Raw genomic sequence first — 18,671 nt, 5'->3', positions numbered from 1 at the left:
CATTGCGGTTTTGTAGGAAGGTTGTCCACAGCCTTGAATGACCTTCCTCGTGATCTCCACCCCAACTCCAAGCTCCAACAGCTATCACCACCGAGCTAGAAGGCAGCCAACGGATTCTAAGGGAACAGCAGTTTACTTTTAGTTGGACAACCAAGCCCCACTAATTTAAGAGGCTTGGCCCTCATAATGTATAAATATTGAGGCTGTAGCCTTCGATGAAAAACTTTTGAACTTTGTTGTTTATCCTAGACTACGAGCTGATAGCTCTGTTTTGCTTTTTGTAAGCCATTTTTGGCATGTTATCAGACTTTTGACTATTATCTCTTAATGAATAAGCAGGCAGATTTGAGGTAGCTCTGAGTTCTTAAAAGGAGCTTAAGCTCTCAGGGTTGGGCCCAACCTGAGAGCCTAAGGCTTCCTTCGTTGTATTGTTACTTGTATTTCCTTTCAGCATTTCATTTCTTTGCCTTTACATGCACTTGGAAACACAGTTTGCTGATTCGAATTTCTTGATGTGATTAAGTAGGTTAGTTTTGTGGATAAAGTGCTTTCAGTAGTTTAGATTAGAGTAAGGGGATTAGAATTCATCAGAGTTCCAAGAAAAGGTTGATTGCACACTTACTTCCACCTCTATTTAGAGATTGGGAGTGCAGACCATGCCAACCACCAAAAAAACACAGTTTTACATGTTCATGCAAGCTTTAACGTAATATTTCCATTGGTAGAAGTGTCCATGCATTTAGATCTTGAGCAATAACTCTTTGTTTCAGCACCATGCACGATTTCTCTTTAACTTACATTGTTGTTCTTTGGTTTCTAATGAAACAGTTAGAGTAGGTTGATGACATTTCAGTTTTGTGCAAGATACGGGTGATTTGTTTCATTTACACTGCGCAGCACCGCTCTATCATTTCCTTATCCTTCTGAGTCATGCCTAAGCCATCTACTTACCTCCCAGTTCGATCATTTGCCTCCCAACTCTTCTATCATCCACGTTGTTTCATCTTTTCGGCCTTCCATTGCCCCTAACCTCCTCTAGATCAACCAGCTTTACACACCCCCTATCCATCTCATCTCTCTGTCCATAAGCCATCACAAGCTCCCCTCCTACCTCTATATCCACCCATACATCTCATTCACCCATCCATCACTCAAAAATCCTTTTGCAAAACATCCTGTAGAAGTTAGCAGACTTCCTGTAGAAATCCTGAACTTCCTGTAGAATCCCCTGCAGACATCCTGTAAAAGCTTGCAAACATGGTTGCCAGGCATCTGAACTTTGTGAACTCCTGTGGAATGATGTGAGGGATCCCTTAGACCCTCTCAGAGTCCTCCTGACCTTTTCCAAGCCTTACTCCCCTTTATCTACCCCTGCACAGTCAAAACCCAGTAAGAAGCACAGTCATAATAACTCCAACAACTTGAGCAAAAATACAAAAACATGTTCTCTTCAGGTGAAAGTAAGTTAAGCAAATGCATCTCATCCCAGTAGAAGTAATGGCATCACCTTTAGAAGCTGCATTCCCACCATTGCATCATAAGGATTAAGCTGGTAGAATTAGGGTTTACTAGGGTTTCCATGTTTTTTTGGTTTTCAGTTCATTCTTGCAAAGTAGGTTAATTCCCTTTGAGATATCGTTCGTCCATCACTTAAAGAGCTTCTTCTGAGGACATATAGAAGTTGGCTTGAGCCCTAGCGGACTTGTGCCATCTGACCAAGTGACAGCTGCGACAAGAGCTCGTACTTGTGCATACAGCACCGTCGCTTCCAAGTTTGTACGAACTACCGGGTTGATAAAATTAGAGAAGGAAGCTCCAGGAGTTGTAGCATTATTGCTACAATACTGGAGCCCACCACCGATCAATACTTCTGGTTTTCCAGAGCGTGGATCCTACCTTTGTCCTTTAGTACTTTTTCTTTTCTGCCCCAGTTCTTCGACTCACCATACGTCCAAGTGCTCAGGCTTCCTTTCTCAATCTGGGGCTCCCAGGGGCTACTTTGACCTCCTGCATAGTCTCCATGGGCCTCGATCAGTGTGCTTTGACCGAGGTCCTCGTCGTTCCACGCTAGCTGCCATTGCCACTGGTTCAGGGTGTTTTTGATCACTGTTTTGGATTCTTTAGAGATTTGTTCCGACCTGATATAGTCATGGTTCTTTGACAGTCTTCTATGGATCCAATTCGAATCACATGTCCATGCTTGGTTTCTTTAGCAAAACCTTCCAGTCTTCTATTTCAATACCTCTGTTCTTGAACCATTTCTCTCCAATTCATGGAAGTGCAGTGGCTTTGTGTTGAGCCTCAAACCTGCATTTCTTTACACATCCTCTCAACCTCCTTTTCCTATTCATTTCCTTCTTTTGCCACTCATTCCCTCCATCAAATTGCTCAAATCATTGTATTTTAGGACTTTTTACATGGTTTGCTAATTATGCTAATGACTGTTGTTGGTTTAGAATTTTGGTTCAAAGTGTTGCGTTTCCGCAGCTCACACAGGGTTTCCGCAGCTGATCCCGATTTCCGCAGCCAACCCCGGATTCCGCAGCTGTTTTATTAAATGACATGTTCCAGGTGTCCTCCGGGAAGAAGAGCAACATGGGCAAGTTCGTGGAACCAAGGACATGGTGTGTGTCCTTCCAGCTCACCCAAACCGGTCATAAAAACCCGTGGTCAACGAGGAAGCAAATACGGTCAACAGAGGTCATTGGCGGTGGCACGGCTCTGCGTGTTCTATTTTGGAGCACATGAAGAATAGGTGGCATCTCCCTCAGCCACGAAGACAGTGGGAAACACGAATCCAACAGCAGATTGAATGCCCACAACGACCGTTGCCTAAATCCGAGGACGCAGCAAGATTATGTGTTTTTACACAACTGCTTGAATAGCTTAGTTTTCGTTAAGTTAGTTTGCTTTCCTCTGCTATAAATAAAGCGTCTTTGAACGCTGGATAGTTAGTCGTTAATCCATTTTGTAAACTCTGTTGAAACCTCTTTTGTAAACGTTTTATAAGCTCCCCACTGTATTTTACATTTGCTGTTAATCTATGAGAAGACTGTTCTGTTTCTAAGCGTGTAACTGCTCTTTGGATTGGCTGAAGTAGGCAGAGGGCCCCTGTTTGCTGCAGCCACTGTACAGTAGTTTTACTTTTAATTTCTTGCATTTCTTTTTCTGATTTCATGTATATTAATGTACAGTTACCTTTATGAATTGCTGCATTTTATTTTTTTCAACATGTATATTAGTGTACATAAACTTTGAATTCTGCTGATTTACATTTCTGCACTTTTGTTCATGACTGATCAGTGTGTTATGCAAGTTTCTTAGGCGAGTCCGGGATAGTTTTCTTTCTTTTCTTTTCCTAACTAGTGGCATGTGTGATCATCTTGTCTAGGCTGCTGACCTTTATTTTTCTGCAGTTTGATTTTCATTAGTATCATTTCTTTAACTTGCACTTTACTTTCTGCTCAGTAGTTATCAAGTCGTTCATTTATTGATGGTTCTTTTTCTATAATCAACTAACTTTATTGGAGCCAAAATATCACTTAGTGCAGCTTGGTTTATTTTGCTTTAGGACTCACATTACTGACCTGTTCATAATTGTTCTCACATGATTAAGAAAAGGTTAAAATAGTGTGATTTGTCTCACTTAGATTAGATTTAAATGAAGAGTTAAAATAGTGTAAATTAGTGTAAAGTAGTTGTTCTTGCTTTTAATTGAGTTAATATAGATTTCATTTTCATTTTCATCAGCAGCAGAGATACTGGGCCGATGCCATTAGTCCTTTATTTGATTTTAAGCTTTGATTTTATTGCAATTGTTGTTCAAGCTTTCTTTTAGAATACTCTTTAAGTTTCAAGAAATCACTTATAAATCATCACAATCACCCACATTCACTCACTTTATTACATCTCCATCATATCACATTAGGAAAGATACAATCAAAAACAAACTAAAAAGATAAAACCGACAAAAGATTAAGAAAAGGTTATCTAAGTACATATAGTACACCTCACTTCATTAGCTTACGAGCCCCGGGTTGACATTTAAAATTTGCAATTTAGACATCACTAAATTGACCAAACATTTTGGCACCGTTGCCGGGGAAGTGAAATTAGGTAGCCATATTCTTAAGAAAAAAAACAACAAGAAAATTTCAAAGAAGGAAATTGATAACATCTCAAAGTATGCTCTCCTCTTGCACTTAATGTGATCTGGAGGATCAGAAAAGAGAGAGTTATTGGTTTAATAGTTTCTTGAGTATGCTCTCTTCTTGCACCTAGAGTGACCTGGAAGATCAGAAAGAGAATTATTAGCCCGACTTGAAGAGAAAAAAAAAAAATGACATGAATAGAGGAAGAGATTCTAGGGGAAGGTTTTTAGCTAGAGCCAAAAGTTCGATTTTTACAACTCCATCTACTTCAAGGAATAGACAAGAGACACCTCCATCATCTCCAACTTAGACTACTAGCCCTAGGATTCCTGGAATTCAAGAGGTAGGAGTCGACTCTCCCATACCTTCCATCGAATCCGAATTAGAGAGAGATCCTTTCCTTCTTTCTCCAGAGAGACAAATTGTAATTGAAGAAGTAGAATCATCTAAAGAAGAGGGAGAAATTCCTTCTCATACACCCTTAGTAGAAGAACCAGAAGACTCTGAAGTCTCCAGGGAAACTACCATGACAGAGGAAGGAGCAACTGGATTTGGTCGAGGTAGAGGTAGAGGAGGAGGAGGAAACAATGGAGGAGGTATAGGTAACATTGGAGGAAATAGGGATGGGGATAACTCATTCGGGTTTCCTATAGTTGATGAGGACTCACGAGCCACAATGAAAAACATCTCACCATCTGTCCTCCCAAACTTCCATGGGTTTAGGAATGAGGACCCTGAAACATTTCTATTTGAGTTTGAGGTGGTGTGTCGAACTTATGACTATCTGGATGACTCTCAAAAACTCAAACTGTTTCCTTCAACATTGAAAGGAGCAGCCTTGAAATGGTTCATGGGATTACTCACTCAATCCATTAGGTCTTGGAATGATATGAAACAGGCATTTTTGGATAGGTACCTGGACTATTGTATGCCCACCAATCACAAGGATGAGGTATTCAAAATGATGCAAAAAGAAGATGAAAACTTGGAGGAATTACTTGAAAGATTTCAATACAATCTGAAAAGAGAAAAAATGAGTAACTTGGATGAGGAGACCTTGAAAGCCCTTTTACTAAAAGCCATTAGAGATGAATGGATAGATATTTTGAATATGATGGGAAAAGGAGATGTATCTCAACTTCCACTTTCTGATATAGCAGAATTATGTGTCCATATCTCAAGGGGGAAATCCAAAACTCAAAAAGGGCCTAGAGATCCTTCTCTCATCAGAGAAAATAAATCTGCAACTGGATCGGTAAGTAGGGCTGAGATTGGCAACATGCTTGATGAATTCAAAACTGATATCTTAGGGAGTCTTAGTGAGCAACTAGACACCCTTAAGTTTCACAATAAGAAGAAAGTAGAAGCTGGGGCTTTGGCCATCTTTTGCCCAAAGTGTAGGAAGAAACATGCTCTAAGGGAATGTCCCTTGGATGAAAAAGTTGTAGAAACATGTGTAATTTGTTCAGAGAACCATGAGACCAAGGATTGTCCTTCAATTCCTGGGCTCAAAGCTGTCTTTCAAGAAGATCCAAATACAATCGAATCTCTCTGTTTTGTTGCAAGGAGACCTTGGCAGGGGTAACAAAATCAAGGGTTTAACAACTCTATGAATTTTCAACCCCAACCAAACTGGAATCCTTGGCAACAACCTTGGTCCCAACCTCAAAATGCTTTTCAATCTTGGGTACAAGGTATGCAAAATCCTTATGGGAGATCTGCTCAATTCTACCAATATCCTCCATCTTTTCAAAACCAACAAGCTCCACAACTTCCAAATCAAAATCCACAACTATCATTGCCATTTCCACAACAACAACCTTCTCAACAGAATCCAAATTCTCAACTCTTGCTTCCAGTCCAACAGAAGTCAAATCAACTTCCTTCTCAGCCATTGCCAAACCCCAATAATAAAAACCCTCAAAATGCCTACATGATGGAAGGTCAACAATTTCCTACCTATATGATTGTTCCTCTCAATGAAGTTCAACTTAGATCAGGTAGAGTTTTAGATAAACCTTCTATAAATGATCAAAAGCAAAGCATTTTTGAGGAAGAGTCTCTTGAAGCCAATAAGGGTTCTGAAGCATCTCTTCAAAACCCAAACACTCAAAAAGAAAAAGAAAAAGAATTAACCCCCACAACTCCCATAGTTGAGCAACCTGCATCCTTATCCACACCTCCTTTTCCTGAAAGATTACAAATTGACAAAGGAGTGGAAAAACAAATTTGGTTGCCTGACTATAATTTTCTAGATGAATTGAAGAATGTCTGTATCAAGATTCCCTTGTTACAAGCCATTAAAGAGATTCCTATTCTAGCAAAAACAATAAAGGAGTTGAGTCTTAAAAGACCAGGAAGGAAACCAAGAGATACCAGAAGGATCCACCTGGTAGGGAAAATTGCAGATATCATGATGGGAAAAATTACTATGCAGAAATATGTAGATCCCGGTAGTCCAATTGTCAAATCACATATCAATGGGGTAGAAATACCAAATACTTTGATTTATTTAGGGGCTGCTATCAACATCATGAGTAGACAGACTATGGACCAGCTAAAACTTCCTAATCTTCTTTTTACACCTACTTTATTGCAACTTGCAGATCGATCAATTATTAAACCAGATGGTGTATTAGAAGACATTCCAGTCTCCCTAGACTCTTGGGAATATCCATTGGATTTCATGATTTTAAATCCCAAGAGTAATCTAGGAGGACATCCTCTTATTTTAGGAAGACCTTGGCTAGCCACAGCTGATGCTTTCATAAGTTGTAGGTCTGGGGATATGTATATTTCTGATGGTAATTCGACAAAGAAATTCAATCTGTATCCTCCAGCAAAAGCAATTACAGAAATAGGGGATAATGAGTGGGTTGATGATGAAGATACTATACAGCCTGTCTTTACCATTTCTGAGATTAGTGAAGACAGTCAAATTCTAAACACATTAGAAAATTTTGAACCATCTTCAGAATATGACCACACACAATTTTAGTTGGATTCTGACATTGAGTGTCTATCATCTAGACAGATGTCTCTTTTCTCTATGGAAGAGTTTGGTAGTTCTGCCATTGAGATTTTTCCAGGAAAAACACTGAATATCAACGAAAACTTGGAAAAATCACAACAGGAAGAGCTAACCAAAGTCTTGCAAAAGCATTCTACTGCATTTGCATGGGAATATACAGATATGAAAGGTATTGACCCGAAGACTTGCATTCATCACATCTATATTGAGGAAAATAGTAGACCAATCAGACAACCTCAAAGAAGGATGAATCCAAACCTTAGGGAAATAGTGAAAGAAGAGCTCCAAAAATTACTTAATGTAAACTTCATTTACCCCATTTCAGATAGCCGGTGGGTTTCTCCTTTGGTTATAGTACCTAAAAAGAATGGTAAATGGAAGGTTTGCATTGATTATAGGGAATTGAAAAAAGCAACTTTGAAGGATCACTTTCCTTTACCCTTTATTGATCAAGTATTAGATACTTTAGCAAGCAAAAATTATTTCTCATTTTTGGATGGTTTTAGTGGTTACAATCAGATTCAGGTAGCACCTGAAGATCAGGACAAAACCACATTTACCTGTCCATGGGGGACTTTTGCTTACCGAGTACTTCCTTTTGGATTATGTAATGCACCCGCAACATTTCAAAGGGCAGTATTAGGAATATTTTCTGATCTAATTCATGATTGTGTAGAGGTCTATATGGATGATTTTACAGTTTATGGTAACTCATTTGAAGAAGCATTAGAAAATTTGGAAAAAAGTCCTTATAAGGTGTAAAGAAACAAATCTTTCATTAATTCATGAAAAATGCTTTATGATGTTTACTGAAGGGATTGTTTTAGGACATCATATTTTAGGAGATGGAATTAAAGTTGATAAATCAAAAGTTGAAGTCATCTCCAAGTTACCTATTCCAAATTGCCAGAAAGATGTTAGAAGTTTTCTTGGATTTACTGGATATTATAGAAGATTTATTGAAAACTTCACTAAGATAGCATCTCCACTTTTCAAATTGCTTACAAAAGACTGTGAATTCAATTAAGATCCTGACTGTCAATCTGCATTTGAAACTTTAAAAACAAGAATATCTGAAGCACCCATTTTGAGAGGACCAAATTGGAAACTTCCTTTCCATATTTCTATAGATGCTTCAGATACAGCTCTAGGAGCTGTGTTGGGTCAAAAGGATTTAATTCCTTATGCCATTTACTACACCAGTAAAAATTTGACTCCCACTGAGTTAAATTATACTGTGACTGAAAAAGAGTTCTTAGTCGTTGTTCATGCAATCAATAAGTTTAGACATTATATAACCGGCTATGAAACTTTTGTCCATACTGATCATTCTGCAATTAGATATCTCATGAATAAACCTGTTACTAATGGCAGAGTTACAAGATGGCTTTTACTTTTACAAGAATTCAATATTACTGTGTTAGATAGACCAGGGAAACAAAATACAGTAGCTGATTTCTTGTCTAGAATCCAAAATACTAATGAAGATTCTCCTGTAGAGGATAAGTTTCCAGATGAATATTTGTTTGCAGTAACTACTAAAACCCCTTGGTATGCAGACATTGCTAACTATTTGGTTACAGGGAAGCTACCTCCACACTTATTTCCTAATGAGAAAAGGAAAATCATTCAGGAAAGTTCAAAGTATACATGGATTTCTAATGAATTGTTCAAAACAGGGCTAGATTGTGTGATCAGAAGATGTGTTCGGGAAGATGAAATGCCTGACATCCTTAAGGCATGTCATGATGAACCGTGCGGTGGACACTTTGCTGACAAGAGGACTGCCTATAAAATCCTTTCTTTGGGATATTATTGGCCTTCTCTCTTCAAAGATGCAAAACAATATGTTAGAAGGTGTGACAGCTGCCAAAGAGTTTGGAGACCAACTCTTTCAAATGAAATGCCATTACAGCCACAGGTACTCATCGAACCCTTTGAAAAATGGGCTTTAGATTTCATTGGACCTATCAATCCACCATCTAAAAAAAAGAAGTATATATTGGTTTGCACTGATTATGTTACTAAATGGGTAGAAGCCAAGGCATTGCCTTCTGCCACTGAAAATTCAGTTGTTCAATTTCTTTTTGAGGATATGTTTACTCGTTTTGGTGTCCCAAGAGAAATTGTGACAGATCAGGGAAGTCAATTTACATCTAACTTGATGGAAAAGCTGATGGAAGAATACAAAATCAAGCACAGAAAATCTACTCCATACCATCCGCAAGCAAATGGTCAAGTGGAAACCACAAATAAAGTTCTTGAGAGCATCATCACCAAAACTGTTCATCTTCATAGAAGAGATTGGGCAGAAAGGCTTCGTGAAGCCTTATGGGCCTATAGAACTACATGGAGGAACACAACAGGACATTCTCCCTATGAACTTGTTTATGGGAAAGAAGTCTTGCTCCCCATTGAGTTTCAAGTCAAGACCTTCAAGATGGCAGTTCAGTTGGGGATGAATCTATCAGAAGCCCAAAAGCACAGAATGGAGCAGCTGAATGAGCTAGATGAAATAAGACAAGATGCAATTTTAAGGACTGATCTAGTTCAGCACCAAAGAACTAAGTGGCATGACAGATATATCAAGGAGAGAAAGTTTCAAAAAGGAGATTGGGCATTACTGTTTGATTCCAAGTTTAAAGACTTCAAAGGAAAATTTCAAACTCATTGGCTTGGACCATATGAGATTGATGAAGTCTTTAGAAATGGAGTAGTTCGAGTCAAGACTATTGATGAGTTTCAAACTCCTCTCATTGTGAATGGCCACTGATTGAAAATTTATCATAAGCCACTCTCAAAAGAGGACTTTGTCAAAATATTCCAAGAAAATTCTGCAATGAGGCTGGTGGAGAAGAATTCTTCTCCTCCATCAGCCTAGTCTTTGTTTCTTTCAGTTAAAAAAAAAAAAGAAAAAAAAAAAAAAAAAAAAAAAAAAGAAGAAAAAAAAATATATCTCTTGTATAAGCCTGAAAACCAATCTTGAATTGGCAGTCTTATACAGAAAATATAAGGTGAAAATCAGGGGCACCTGACACTTTATATTTTCCAAAAAAAAAAATCTCTCTCTCTTTCCATCTCATTCGCCATTTCAGTTCATCCACCTCACTTCCATCTCCATCTCCATTCCACTTCATTTTCATTCCATTTCATTCATCTCATTCCATTCCATCAATAAAAGTCCCTCTCAGGACTATTTCATTCAGTTAGTTCTTTTTCTAACTATTTTGTGAAGTTAAAGGAATGTTGTCTCAGTTTCCGCAACTGGGAACCGTTTCCACAGCTAACACCAGTTTCCGCAGCTCGAAACGATTTCTGCAGCCAGCACACTCTGTCTCTACAACCAGAATTACTCTGTTTTCAAAAATCACAGTCAGAGGTATCATCATCACCAAGGGAAGCAAGGATATGAGGCATCTGCAAGATCAGAAAGCAATAATGGGTCAACAACCTTAATCAACAAATGGCAAACTCATGAAGGTATGATCAAAATATTTTCCAAACAACAATTTAATGTCATTTTCTGCATAATTATTAAATCGTGGAAAGAGCCACTAAATGCAATGATTAGGCAAGATCATCCCACTCCTCCTCCATGATAATTCTTCATCCACCTCATACCTTTCCAACGGTCCCTTAATCATCATTAATTCAAAACTTGAAACGGGGTTGCTCCTCCATTACTGGTCGTACCTCTGTGATGTAACCCAATGTACCTAGGCTCTCCTTACCATCATTTCCGCAGCCAACGCTGAGACGTGTGTGTAAGCCACCCGACTCTAAAGGATTCGGCTGTTATTCCGTCCACTTATCACTCCATTTCCGCATGCATTGAACTCATTTCTCGTGTTGTCTTCTACTTCCTCATATCACACCATTTCCACTCTCATTTCCGCTGCAAACTCCATGGCTTTGTTTCAAACCCCGATTACAGTTCTGCAATAACCTTGCATTACATTACGGCTCCTCCACTTACAGCCGTAATTCACCTGTGTTTTTTTTCCCGTGAGCATCCTCCTTGAGCATCCACACACAGTCAAAGCTTCAGCCGAAGTTGAGAGCCGAAGATGGGGAAGCTGCTTAGAGCTGAACCTGAGGGTCCGAAGTATTTAGAAGGGTATCCACAGACGAAGGAAGCATTAAAGAAAGAAAAGTGGTTGAAGTTCATTCAAAAATTCAGAGGGTATGATAAGGAGGTAACGAAAGCATTTGCTCAATCCTTCAATGGACACACCGTGGAAGTAGGGGACCTGAAATTCACCATAATAGAGGCCACAATAGCAGCAGCAACCAGTTTACCACAGCAGGGAGACAGATGGTTTAAGAACAGAGGGCTGGAAGATCAGGGATGGAAAGACATGCTTAAGAACCCAGGTATGGATACTTCCATATTTACCAAAGGAATTCCTGTGAACCTAATTAAAGAAGAATGGTATGCGCTGTTATTACTTGTTCAGAAGTTTATTACATGTGAGGGTAGGTTTGGCACTATGTATATGTACCATGCAAGGATTATGATGAATTTCATGGAAGGCCATGCCCTCAATTTACCCTACTTTCTGTTAGCAAGCCTAAAGAAAATGAGTTCCACTGTCCAAAAGCATGTAGGCCATATTGAATCCCACTTATATCGTCACGGGTTTATTAGAATTCTCATAGAAGAGCAATTGAAGAATAACAAGGATACATGGGAAAAGCTTCTAATCAGAAACCATTTCCAAGAGGTGACTGAAGCCTCTAGCAGTTCCCCTAGAATCCCAAAAAGAAGTAGGAGAAGAGAAAGAGATGTTGCAGCCCAAGATCCTCCTATAGTAGAAACTCAAGAAATTGCTCAAGAAGAAGAGGAGGGAGCCAGAACTAAGAAGCAGAAAAAGGATAAAGGGAAAACAATTGTTCAAGAATCACATCCATCACCTGAACCTTCAGTAGAAGAAGACTCTCAAACCTTGGCTGATAGACTAGTACAACTTCAAGTTGTTGCCCTCTCAAAGAAGAAACAGAAAGAAAAACAGAGTGCCCAGCAAAAGAGCACTAGTGCACAAGTGAGAAGAAGCAGTAGACTTAAAGGAAAAACGAGTGTGACTAAAGAAAAACAATCACATTTCATTGACTTAGGAACACCTGAAAAAGGTCCAGCTCAGCAAGACATAGAGGCAAGTCCTCCACGTGAGGAAAGTCCTTTTCAATAGGAAAGAGAAAACAGTCCTCCTTTATCAGAATTTGAGTTCAGGCCGAGAAAAACACCTGAGGTTGATTCCACCCAGCAAGAAGCCTATAACTACTTAGAGACCTTGGAGCAATCAGTTGCAGGTCCAAGCACTATATTGCCCCTTGATGAACAGGTCAAATCTTTAAAACAGGAGGTGTTTGAGCTAGAAGTCCTGAACTGGCATATTAAACAAGAAAACAAAGCATTGAAAGAACAAAGCAAGGTGGAGAAAATTGTTCATGACAATACCATGCTTCACTTAGGACTCTGGCAGAAGAAGAACAAAAAATTGAAGAGAAAATGTAAGAAGCTGAGCAGGGCATTGATCAATTTGAAATTCAGGTGTTTAGTCAGAAAACCAAGGACAATTTTGGCAGCAAGGAGAAAGAGAAGAAGGCTAGATGTTTTGGCAGAAGCATCTGAGCACATGGATTGAAAAACAATGACAAAGTTTTGGTTGCATGAGGACATGCAACACCTTTACAGTGGGGGTATGTGTTACACTAAAAAATGTCACCTTGACTACTTACAGTTAGTATGGCTCAAATCAACAGTCATGCTACCCTCTTAGGCAAGTCTCATGCCTCTGTTATCCATCTCAAACTCAAAGAAGAGAGAAAGTCTTGTAAAAATCATGTTTATCTCTGGGGTCGCAGGTTCTCTCTAGTCTTACCTGCAGGGACGCGGACCTTGTTCACAAAATCTGCGTCCATGGACGCTCTGTATGTTAAGGAACAGGTGCGTCCCTCTGTAAAAGGCAAAATGCGCGAGTTTTATCTTGAAAAAGTTACTTGTGGTTACTTCTAGAACATTCTAGAGGTCGGTTTGATGAAATGGATGCGCCTCCAGTTGGTTCATGTATCTCTATTAAGGGGGAACTTATCCCATCAATAAGGGAGCTATCCCACCCATAGAGGGGGATGATCCCATTGATAGTGGACCTGAATAACCTCTTTACAGCACTATAAATAAAGGCATTGAGCCAAAAGGAGAGGAGGTTGGAGCTATACATTTTCTTTGGGTAAATGCTGCAGGATTTAGGTCTTCCATTAGAGCCTTTGTGAGGAGAGATTGTCTTCACTTGATTCTACTTGGGAGAGGGTGAGCTTTGTCAAAGTAGAGGAAAACCCTTGATGGACCCTGGGAGGAACTTGCACAACACCAAGGCCAGGTTGTAAGAGTTTCTTTGTTTCGTTATTAATACAAACTGGTTTATTTTTCTCAATAGCTTGTGTTAATGAGTTATTTCATGTGTTCCTTGGTCTGCATGTTGAATATATGTTTTATTATATGAAATACAAGTGCTTGGTAATTGTTTGATTGTTTGTGGTTGCAGGAATTGACTTGAAGGAGGAGCTCATCCGGATCGTCAAGAACGGACTTCAACAACAGCGTTTTGGAATAAGGTAAGCCTAAACACTTGTAGTTTTCATGTTGTAAAAGGTGTATTTAGAGAAAGATTACTCCATTTTGTCTTGTTTGTCATTAGAATGTCTTAGACTTCTAGGAAGGTCAGTCGTGTCCGCACCCTTGACAGATTCCGTGTGACAAATTGGCGACTCCACTGGGGAATCCATTAATGAGAGAGTCTTTTCCTTTATATGAATTTTTCTTTGAGAAAATCATTTTTATTTTCTGGTTTTTGACTGTGAGAATTAGTATTTGGGTGGCTTAGCTTTAGATTTAGTTGGCTTTAGTTTTTCTTCCTTTTTCCAGAAGGACGCAGTCTCTGTGTGCTGCACAGTGCGTCCTTGGACGCGCTGTTGTCGACTGCACAGTGCGGGGCCGCACCTGTGACAACGGGTGGCCTGCGTCTTCCTGTAAAAGTTAAGAAAATTCCATTTTTGCCTTAAATTACTTTTAGATTTTGTTTTTTCTTAATGTTTTCTGCCCAGATCCTTTAGTACCCTGTCAAGAATTCTCACCTGAACTAGTTTTGTGAGCTTTGAGTGTTTTAGTGGTTTTCAACGAAGTTTAGACCTAGGGTTTGATTTTTGGAAAGGCTTTGTAGTGACTTTGATAGTAGAAAGTTGTCCAGCCTTAGATATCTCTGTTTGGTCAACCTTCTTAGAAGTTGAGCCTGCCGTAAAGTCTCCTTGTTTGAGCAACTTGTCATTTGAGTTGTTTTGGGTCAAATTTCGAATTACTTGTTTATAAAGTATTGATTTCCATTTTACAAAAAGAACAAAAAGATTAGAGTTTTGTTTTGGCTAGTTTTTGATTCTGCAATAAGCTAGTCCTTGATTTGATTGTGATCAAGTAAAACACCTTAGAAATAATCATTGTTAGTTTTGGCCTCGTTAAGATTGCTTAGAGTAAATTTGCCTTTAGTTTGCTTATGAGTGCATTTTCATAGATTTTAAGAGTTGTTAAGATTGATTTTTGGTTATATTAGATTTACTTGCTTTATTAAAAGAAAAATACAAAAACATCTTCTTAAAAAGTCTTGTTTCAAGTAGCTTTTTGTTTTCAAAAGAAGAAAAGAGTTTTTTCGTGCATGTAAAGAGAAGTTATGTTTTATGCTTGGAAAAGAAAAACGAATTGTTTCTTTGATTGTCTTCAATTAAGAAGTTGCTTTTATAAAGATTGCATTCTCTCAACTTTTTAGTTAAGCAATTCATCGAAAAAGTAAAGTAGTGGATAAATCATTTTAGGTGCATTTTGTAGTGGTTTCGAGTCGAGTCAACACACCACTAGTTTCACTTCCATCACCTTTTGACTTAAGAAACAACCTTAAAAGTAACGCTTAAATTAAAATCAATCTAGTAATCTTTATTTTTCTAGGGCTCTGAAGCACCAACATAGCTTAGGCTAGGGTCTTGGAGTAGGTGAGTACTTAACTCTCCAAGACTACAAAACCAAACAGATAGTCTATCTTGAGTAGAACAAATCCAATTGTTTCAGTTACATTCTGGGAAAGCTCCTCTTAAAGGAGAAACACGAGCTCGTGTCCGAACCAGTGAGGGGATCATTCCTCCCTCGTTGGGAACGACGCCAGGCAGTACGTATTACAAACGGTAAACCTCGGATTAACCATTGTCGAGGAGCCAGGGGTCACTTATCGGTAAACCTTGGATTGTTGTCAAGGAGCCGGTAAGGGGATTGGAGCTTGCTACTCTACCCTTGCGTGCTGTCGGAGTTTAGACTGTTCCCCCAGGTGTAATTGTTGTGATTGGTAACCTTAGTGGCCATAATATCTAGGATTCTACCCAAGGTGACGGTGGAGGGAAGGTCCCACTGTACCTGGAGCAGACGTCGGTTATACTCACTTGGATTTTCTGGGGGGTTCGCTTCACTTCGAGACGGTTAAAGTGGAGGAACTTGGTCCAGTCTATTCATTAAGCAGGTTGCCGGGGTAACTGTTCCACCCACTATTTCTGTACTGAATCCTGCGAGGTTGGGCCTAATCACCAACTAGCGCTTTTGGTCCGGAAGACTTCTGTTTGTGTGTGGTTTGACGCTCTAGATTATTTAGGCGTGTGCTTCAAATTTGATTGGTTCTTTAGAAGACTTTAGGTGGTTTGATTTGAAATTTTTTACTTTGATTTCGTGTGTTGTAGTTAAAATCTTTAATTGTGGCGGAATTACCGAGACAGTCCCGTAGACTTCGGGGCAAGTCTCCTGAGATTGTTACCGGAATAGATTTGTTAAGAAAACTCCGTAAATCGCGGGGTGAATCTCCTGAAGACATTCCGGGTCATTTAGAAGGGTTAAAGGTCCTTGTAACTCCTCCTAGTGGCAGTAGAGTAGGATCACCTGAAGAAGGAGAGTCTTCTTTGGTAGTCCATCCAGATTACCAAAGATTAGAAACAGGTTACAATCCCGAAGCTGTTACAGTTTCCGAGCTTGCTGGTAGTTTTTCATCTGCCAGTGAAACAGGCGAAGAACCTGAAATTTCAGAACCTGTTACTCCAACTCCTAGTGTTCCTGATTCACCAAGAATAGAAAGAATTATCACCGAAAATCTTCCTGTTGGATTAATTGCTATAGAAGAACTTGTTCCAGAGGAAGAAATAGGCGTTTCTGATTCTGAAGATCTAATTACCTGCCGATCAACCAAAAACGGCATTCATTTGTCCATGGGGGACATTTGCTTATTGCAAATTACCTTTTGGCCTTAAGAATTCCGGTGCTACTTTTCAACGGGCCATGTCTTATGCATTTCATGAAATCAAGCACATTGTGCAACCCTATCTCGATGATTTGCCTGCTCATTCTTTACACCGAGCTGATCACCTTGTCCATTTACGAGCAATCTTTATGAGGTGTAGGCATTATCGAATTCGGTTGAATCCCCACAAGTGTGTTTTCTGTATAGAAACAGGTCGATTGCTGGGATTTGTTGTTTCCAAAACCGGCATTCGCGTCGATCCCTCGAAAGTCGAGGCTATCATCCAATTGCCTCCTCCTTCGAGTTTGCGCCAACTCCAAAGTTTGCAAGGGAAAGCGAACTTTTTACGCCGATTCATCCCTAACTACGCCGAGGTCACCAAAGGTTTTACACGGTTGTTGAAACAGAACGTACAATTCTTTTGGGACGAGATTGCTCAACAATCTTTTGATGCATTAAAACACGCGTTGACCCATGCACCGTTATTGCATCCTCCCAACTACAACCAGGACTACTTCTTATACCTCGCAGCTTCACATTCCACCATTGGAATGGTGTTAGTTCAAGAAGATGAATTCAAGGCAGAGCATGTGATATATTACCTTAGCAGAACCTTAAATCCAACTGAGTTAAAATATTCACATGTGGAGAAATTGGCCCTGGCAGCCGTTCAAGCTGTCCAGCGTTTTCGTCACTACATTCTTCTCCGCAAAACTACTGTTATTTCGGATTGCAACCCTATGATTTATATCTTGACAAAACAACTGCTAGGGGGCAAGTACTCTAAATGGATCGTCATCTTGCAAGAGTTCGACTTGGAGTTTGAGAAGTCCAAGTCCAAGAAATCTTTAGTCTTCGCGGAATTAATGTGTGATTTCCCGAGTGCTGACACAGAGACTGTGGCAGAGGAGTCCATTGCGGACAAATCTTTGTTTCTTATTAGCACTGTAGATCCGTGGTATGGGGATATAATCATCTATCTCCAAACCCAAACATTTCGGCCTGAAGCTTCCAAGGAAAACCGTCGAAAAATTCGGTTTCAATCCCAGCAATACAGAATTATTGGAGATACACTTTATCGCCTGGGGGCAGACTTAGTTTTTCGACGTTGTTTAACTCACGATGAGGCTGAGAGAGTTTTGAATGATTGCCACTCTGGAGCATGTGGCGGTCATATGTCTGGGTATGCCACAGCTCAGAAGGTGTTGCGCGCTGGCTATTTCTGGCCGTCTATGTTTAAAGATTGTATCCTTGCCGTCAGAAAATGCCACAACTGTCAAGTGTTTGATCGCAAGATGCGCGCTCCACCTGCTCCTCTCCACCCTATAATTGCCGCTGGTCCATTCGCCAAATGGGGCATTGACTTTATTACTTGTAACCCTCACTCGGCCGGGGGGCATGCGTATATCATCCTTGCGGTTGATTATTTTACTAAGTGGGCCGAGGCGATGCCTACATTCGACGCAAGCGGCAAGACAGCTGCACTTTTCGTATTCAATCATATCATAACTAGGTTTGGTGTCCCACAAGCAATCATTACGGACCATGGAAGCCATTTTCGAAATGTCATGATGACTGAACTTACAAGCCAGCTTGGTTTGCGCCACGATAGCTCTACACCTTATTATCCGCAAGCCAACGGTTTGGTTGAGTCAATCAACAAAGTTCTAGTCGTCATGATTCGACGGATCATTGGTATCCATCGAACGAATTGGCATAACATGTTATTTTCGGCGCTATGGGCATATCGAACTTCAGTGAAAAATTCAACAGGTTTCACCCCTTTTCAGCTAGTTTATGGCTTAGAAGCTGTGTTACCTATTGAGTGCGAAATCCCATCACTTCAAATGGCTGTCGAATTACTTCCAGCTACTTCCGAAGAGGAGAAACGGTTGTTATACTTGGCTAAATTAGATGAGACTCGACGTGACGCTACTTTAGCTATCGAGACTCACGCGAAACGAATGAAAGCCCAGTACGATAAAAATGTAACTCCTCGAAGTTTTTCAGAAGGAGACCTAGTACTATTATATGATCAAGCGAACGATAAGCTAGGTGCTGGAAAATTCGTTCCCATGTGGCATGGGCCCTACATTGTAAAGCGAAAGCTAGCAAAAGGGGCTTATGAGTTAGTTGATTTTGATGGGGACTCTTTGGGCAAACCCAGAA

This window comes from Pinus tabuliformis, chromosome 9 (assembly GCF_031772625.1).
Source record: "Pinus tabuliformis cultivar Carrire ecotype Pingquan chromosome 9, CPIR1, whole genome shotgun sequence".
Taxonomy (NCBI): Eukaryota; Viridiplantae; Streptophyta; class Pinopsida; order Pinales; family Pinaceae; genus Pinus; species Pinus tabuliformis.
This window is presented reverse-complemented; position numbering follows the sequence as displayed.